The sequence below is a fragment of the Mus pahari genome, chromosome 22, assembly GCF_900095145.1.
Source record: "Mus pahari chromosome 22, PAHARI_EIJ_v1.1, whole genome shotgun sequence".
NCBI lineage: Eukaryota > Metazoa > Chordata > Mammalia > Rodentia > Muridae > Mus > Mus pahari.
This window is the reverse complement of record NC_034611.1, coordinates 13,671,098-13,678,897: the sequence shown is the minus strand read 5'-3', so window position 1 is coordinate 13,678,897 and position 7,800 is coordinate 13,671,098.

Sequence of the window (7,800 nt, the reverse complement as noted above, 5' to 3'; positions counted from 1 at the left end):
ATCATGCCAAATCCAGACCTCAAAGCAGAAGGCAGCAACAAGTAATAAAGAAATAGAGGTAGAGGTGAAAATTAAGGTCAAGGAGATTAAAAGGAAATCAGTCAGAGAGTCAGTCTTTGAGTAAGTAAATGAAACTGGTAAGCCCTGCTAGCCAGGCAAAAACGTAAGAAAAGAGAATCCAGATTAATGATACAAGAGATGAAAACAGCTGCTTAACCAGAGTCCAATAAAATCTAAATAATCATTATGGAATACTTTCCAATCTTGGAAAATATAGAAGAAATGAACTGTGTAGCCATATGACCTACCACACTTAAGAGGTCATAAACAATTCAAATTTCTAACAAGCAGTGAGGTTAAAGCAGTCACAGGTTCTTAACAAAGAAAAATCCATTCCTGAATTCTGCTCAATTTTTAAAGAAAGTCAACCAACTGGAAACCATGTAACAGAAAGGGAAGGAACACTATGAGACTCGCTCACAAAGTTAACATTTTCCTGATACTAAACCAAAGAAACAAATCTGTAGGCCAACTTCTAGGATGAGTACAGACACAAAAATTCTCAATAAAAGTCTTGCAAACTGGATTAAAGAACATCAGATATCATGGCCAGGTTGGTTTCATTATAGCATGATACAAGGACGGTTCAACACATGCAAATTGATAAATGATACAAAAAGATAGACTAAAGACATAAATCGTATTGTATGGCCAATCAGTGGAGGAAAAAAAATCCCTGATATGTTCAGCATTCTGCATGGTAAAGACCCTAAAAAAGGCTAGGAACACACCCCAGCGTAATAAAGCCTATACACACCACACCGATAGCCAGAACTGTACTAAACAGTCAAAACTTAAAGCGTCTCCTGTAAAGTCAGGGACAAGATGAAGATGTCTACTTTCTCTGTCTTTATTCAAAATAGTGCTTTGAATATTGGCTAGAATAAGAAGAGACAAAAATAGAAAAGATACAGATAGGAAAGGAGAGTTAAGAGGAAATCCTTGCCAACTATACCACGGGGCATTAAGGTCTGATGCATCAGAGGCTCCACCCTCCCAACCAATCAAAAATGAGTTAATGAACTGAATATAAGGAATACAAATGACCAATAAATGTTTGAAATTTTTCAATATTCTTATCCTCTAGGGAAATGAAAATGAATACTGCTTTGGAGGCAGAATTGCTATTATAAAGAAAGCAACCACCATAAGACTTGAGCAGTGTTGTGAGAGGAGGAATATAAGTAGAAGCAGCTACTGTGGAAATCAGTTCGGCACTCATCCAAACCTGAAACTATGACCACCCTATGATGTAGCTACACCAGCAGTAGGGAGAGACTCAAAGATTCTATCAGCATCCACATTTACCATGGCACTACTCACAATAGCAAAACATAGAGCAATGTCCACCACGAGAAAAGAGGACAAAAAAATTGTAGTACACATACTTTGACATTTGCAGGAAAACAGGTGAAATACATGGGACTCATAATAACTGCAAAGCATGTGTACAAAATAGCTTCAGAGAGGATGGTGAGGTGGTAGATCAGAAAAGATAGAAACCGTGATGTAGGAAAGGAAGACAACAGTGGGAGCGTCCTGAAGGAGGACTCAAGCCACAGGTGAGGCTACAGGAGGGAGAGGAAGGGACACCTGAAGTCTATTTTTGTTGTTACAAGGAGGAAGCCAACACCAAGTGTTGCTGGCAAGCCATTTCCCTTTCAAGAGTCTCTGTAAATAATAGTATCATATGCAGAGGGAAGGGGATCTAAAGCTGAAAGAGAAGGAAGAAAGTTTGAAAAGAGTGAGGGGGCAACAGGAGACAACTGACCAAGCAACAGAAGGCTTATTGAGGCAGTAAACTTTGAGTTCTTTTTGACACCAGTTTGAGCCATTTTTCTACTTTTCTTTCACTGCCTGGTGAAAAAGCAAACTGCTTAGTGGATCCAGAGTGAAGGCTTGCTTAGTCATGTCATGATGGAAGATATGATAAGACCTTGGGATACTGCAAGTAGACTGTGAAGATCATCGAATGAAAACAGACACACAATGACAAAGTATGTATTGCTAATGGTAACTGGAGAACATATATGTATGTGTGTGTGTATGACATATGTGTATATATATATGTATATATATATATATATGTATATATATATATATATATACTGGAGAACATATATGTATGTGTGTATGATATATAAATTCATATATATATATATATANATATATATATATATATATATATATATATATATATATATATATGACAGAGCCTAGAATTCCCTTTGTCCAAGAGTGACCATGACCTTGAACTCATGACAATTTTTTGGCTTCTGCCTCCTGAGTGCTGGAGGGAATTACAGGTATAAGCCACTATGGCCAGCTCAAATTGAGATACCTATTTCTTAACCTTTATTTAAACAACTGTTCCATAAGCGCCTAAAACGTAGTAAGACTTGGCACTAAAAGTTTGAGTTCTGTCCCCAGGACTGCGCTCTGGACTCCCTGCAGTTCTCTGTCTGAGACACACAGAGTCTAGTGTAGACGGACTGGGTTGATTATAGAGTAAGGTGGAACATTTGAAAGAGGCGAGGCAACCCAAAGACCAGTGTGTCAACCTACATTTTTCTAGACAGTTCTTTTTTTTAAGATTTATTTATTTATTATATGTAAGTACACTGCAGCTGTCTTCAGACACTCCAGAAGAGGGTGTCAGATCTTGTTAGGGGTGGTTGTAAGCCACCATGTGGTTGCTGGGATTTGAACTCTGGACCTTCGGAAGAGCAGCCGGGTGCTCTTACCCACTGAGCCATCTCACCAGCCCCTCTAGACAGTGCTATTGACAGTAAATAATATATGCCAATTTATTTTTATTTTGAAATAGATGTAGAGTTTAGAATAATTCTAAAGCTCCTGGAAAAAATGTGTTTTCCTGAGGGCCGTTTCTCCTGTCCAGCTGATTATCAGGGCAGTTTGATCTGACCCTTACAGGACGGGTAATGACATGTCTTTGTTCTTTTCCAGAAAAACCATTTACTGAATATTTAGGGTTGCATTCGTAGAAGTTGCTTTAGGTAATTAATTAATTACTAGTGACCTTCTTGGCAGTTCAAGATATCCTCCTGTGGCCAGAGACTTCATTCCTCTGGGCAGTAATTATAGGCCATGGTTTCATAGGTTGTTGATTATGAGGGAGAGCTCTGTGTCAAATGCCCTTCAACCCTGTCACAATCTATGTGTAACTCTAACAGGTTCTGATCCTCTTCTGCCCTCCCCCTTCCCTCCCTCCCTCTGCCCCACTTCCTCCTTCCCTTCCTTCCTTTCGAAGTTGGTCAAGGCTGCCTTTTCTGCCTATTTGTCTCAATAAAACCTGGTGCTCACTAATCGGATTGGCTAGAGTGGCTGACCCTCCAGCACTGGCATTGTAGGTACTTCCTGCCAGGCCCAGCTTTTTACCCAGGTGCTAGTGATCTGAGCTCGGGTGCTCATTCTTGCAAGGTGGGTGCTTGGCCTACTGAGTCCTTTCTCTAGACACTTTGTGATTCTTTTCCTTTTCAAATATATTTGTAATTATTCTTTAAAAACCTCATACACGTATACAATGTACTTTGATCACAACTTGATTAAATCTCTTAACCTTCGGCTTCATGCTTACCTCCTCCTATGGTTTTTTAGTATGTAATTGATAGGAGTGACGTGATGATATGTAGTTATGAGGGTCTTTCTCTTGCTTTAGTTCTCAAATTCACAAACATCTGACTGCCTCTGCCTTTCAAGTGCTAAGATTAAAGACTGAATTGGGACTCCCTTTATAGTTGAAACTGGCCTTAAATTCCTAACTCAGCTTCCAAATTCCAATCTGTATACTGGGATTGCCGGTGTATGCCACTACAGCAGGCTCTTATACACAGGCCTGTTCTCTCAACATTCAACTCAAGGTCTGCCTGACCAAGAAAATACGTCAAATATAGTGTAGTTCAGAAATGCAGATCCACAATAAACAAGGAAGGAAGCATATTAAAAAAGAGGATTAAACAAAGGATACATAGGTCCCCACACACTTAATTTCAACAAGACAATTTGTGGGACGTTTCTAACACATGGGTAAATAAAACAAATACAGGCAATATCTCAAGGGGGAAGAGGGAGGAGCTGCGAACATTGTTCTGACGCATCTGTATTTTGCAGAAGGCAGTGTGATGTTACTAAAAATTGAGTTTAGATTGGTTACAAAAGTGCATTTTAACCCAGGCAGTCCTTAGAACTGCCTTTCTGTCTTTCCTTCCTCCTGCTCGACTCCCTTTCTTCTTTCTTTTAAAGGAACCTCACCCTTAACCCAGGTGGCCTGGGGCTCCCTTTGTAGACCTGGCTGACATTGAAGGCTGAGATTAAGGCCTGAGCCTCTGAGACACCTGGCTTTTAAAATGTTTTTAAAAGACATGAGCAACACGACAGAAAACAGAAATGAAACGTGGCTACGGGATTATTCATTTAAAACCAGAGAAGACATAGAGAGAAAATGAAAGGAAACAGAATAACTGTATATGCAGAAACCTTAAATGGTAGGCTCCATGGGTGCGTGTGTACATGTTGTAAGGGCCCATGAGTCACCGAATAGTGATACCCCAGACTCAAATAGTATGTAACCACAAAGAGTGTTTTATTCTGTAGAAGTCCAGCGTGCAGGGGTCTACCATCTACAAAGATGGAGAGACTCTGAAGTGAGCTGGCAGGCAGAATTTAAAGCACATTAGGGGAATTCCAGGGAGGGGCAGGTGACTTCTATCCTAATTTTGGCTCTGTCTCTAAGGATATGCCAGAACCATTGCTGGAGCCTGGGAGGCTGGATACTGTTGCTGGGGAAGTCTGGAAACTGTTGTATCACCTGGCTCACCTTAGATAAATTTGTGGCCCATTTGGTAGACTCTTGGAGGGCCTCCATCCAAATTTGGCAGTAAACTCAGAACCCCCCCTTACCTTCAGCAGTGTTAAAATCCTAGTCGGGCTGAGTCAAAGGCAAGGCTGCATCAGTACCAGCCTGGACTGGAGTAGGCAGCCCATTTGCTCCCCGAACCAGTTTCAGGGCAGCTTCTTGTCGTGAAGAGGACTGAAGTGGAAACTTAAGTTGGATGGCGTTTTGCTGGGGCAAACACGTGAAGGATTGTTTTGTTAAAGTGGACACATGTGAAAGGCTAAGGCAGGCTCACGAAGGAACGCTTTGCTGGAGAAGACACAGGAGAAAGGATGTTCTGCTAAAGCAAACACATGAAAAGACGTGTGATGGAAGATTCTTTGGTTATAACGCCTAGGTATTGGTCTGCCTTACACTGCGTAGTTGAGCTGCATTTATCAGGACACCACAGAGAGAAGTGCACCAAAAAACTTCTGGTGCTGTGCTGCAGTTTGTTGCCACTTCCAAGGACTGGGGCTGATTGGATGCACGTGCTGAGGCAAGGCACGTGGAGCACACGTGATGTTTGGAGGGTATAAATAGGACTCCACTGAGTGACAGAGACAGAACTGGGCTTGCTGGTACAGCTAGCTGTGCAATGCTTGTGGGTTTTGAGTCTTTGGTGATCTTCGATCCCCTGGTAGAGGCACAGCTGAGACCTTCTGGTGTTCCCACTGATCCCTCCTACTGACTTGAGCTGAGGCTGAGCCTGGTGTTTCTGCTAGGTCCTGTCACTGCTGCTGCTAACCCAACTCTACTGGACTCTACTGGACCCCTGGGGTATCCATGAAGTGTTTGTTCATGGATCGAGCTGCCACTGCCTGCGGACCTGTGAACTGAAATGTGATTTCCAGACAACACAGACGGGAATTGTTCTAAAGAACCTTTCTAAACAGGTCCACTTCCCCCATATTCTTTCTTTTATACTATCTCTGGTGAGTGGTGGGCTACAAGGAAGGTTAAAAACCATCATTAAAAATAGAATTTGAGAAAATTAAAGTTACAGAGGACCTGGAGCAGGTGCTGACAGTCATCCCAGATGGGCTGGTGACTCGACATGATTGAATCTAGAAGACTTGTGAGAGCTGATGGTCTTTCTAAAACTGGGGAGTTCTGCAACTTCTACTTGTAAAGATCATTCCTGGCAAATAACACATATATCAAACTGTCTGCTCTGAGCCTCTGGGCATCCCATAGCCTGGAGGTATAAGGCCATGGTAGAGTCGGCCTTCTGGGCCTGTAGTGGACTTTTAGTGGTGTCAGGAGAGTCAGAGGAATCCGGGGAGTCAGGGGATGCTCCTCCCTCTAGCTGTGGCAGCAGGAGCACAGGAGGCAGACAAGGGGAGCAAGGCAAGGGGCTAAGGATGACCCTCCTTTAGAGGAAGAAGGGGGGGAGCAGCGAGGCCTGTAACAAAAAGGGTCTCATCCAACAGGGGAGTGGGAGGGCTTCTTGACTACGTGTTGTCATGTGGTGATATATAACACTTGGTCCTGGGCGCCCCAGGCCTCATAAACTAAACCTTCACCCTCTAATTGAAGGGGTGATGGAAAGCCCCCTCCTCAGGCCATCCTACTTTATAGGTGGGCCATTCATTCCTGCAAAAGATGGTTACACGAACAACCAGACCAGAGTCTTGGCAAAAGTCCTTAAAATTACTCAGGACCAAGCCCAGTGAGGTGCTTTGTGCCTGTCCCATCCTAGAAATCAAAGAAAAATTCATACAAAAGGACAAAATGCACAAACAGAATGAATAGACACAGACAGACACAGAAAGACATTCCTGGGAAAACAAAAGCAAAACCAACAGTCTTCCTCCCTGTGCATAGGAGACCCGCTATCTTAATCTTGGCTCTGACTCTAGGGATATACCAGAACCATTGCTGGGGCCTCGTGTGTGTGTGTGTATGTGTGTGTGTGTGTGTGTGTGTGTGTGTGTGTGTGTGTGTGTGTATGTGCGCGCGCTCGTGCACATGTCTGGAAACTGTTGCTGGGGAAGTCTGGAAACTGCTGCTGACCTATGGTCCTTGCCTCAGGCCAGTTGGTGGGGCAGCTTCTGAGGCCTGGACTTGCCTGGATTTGCCCAGTTCTTGGAAACAGATCTAGGTCTAGTCTTCTGAATTGCTGATTTGAAGCCTGTCATGGAGTCAACCTAGCCTTCTCAGTGTCTGTACATGTGTGTGCGTGTGCATGTGTGTGTGCACATATGCACACTTGTGTCTTAGTGGATAGCCTTGGGTACCACTCCTCAGATAACATCCATTTTTTCCTGGGACAGGGCCTCTCGGTGATGTAGAACTTTTGAAGGAGGTTAGACTAGCTGGCCACTGAGCCCCAGGGTCTGCCTGTCTGCCTCCTCAACACTGGGATTATAAGCATGTGTGACCACCCCAGTATTTTCTATGTGGGTGCTGGGAATTTGACTCAGCCTCATCCTTGCAAGGCTTTACGAACTGAGCTTTCTCCCCAGCACAAAGATGATAGACATTAATCCAATCATATCCATAACATTTTTAAACTCTGAACTGCTAAACACATAAGCTAAAAGAAAATTTTACATTAGATTGAAAGAATAACATCAAATCCATCTTAAAAACTGACTTAACTTATTTTTATTTATTTTTTAAACATATAATTTATTTATTTTATGTGCATTGGTGTTCTGGCTGCATGTATATCTGTGTGAGGAGGTCTGGTCTTGGAGTTCCAGACAGCTGTGAGCTGATAGCAATTGAACCCAGGTCTCTGGAAGATCGGCTCGTGCTCTTAACCAATGAGCTATCTCTCCAACTCCAATTAAACACATTAAACCCCTTAATTAAACACATTCAGTGTAACATCTGCTGTT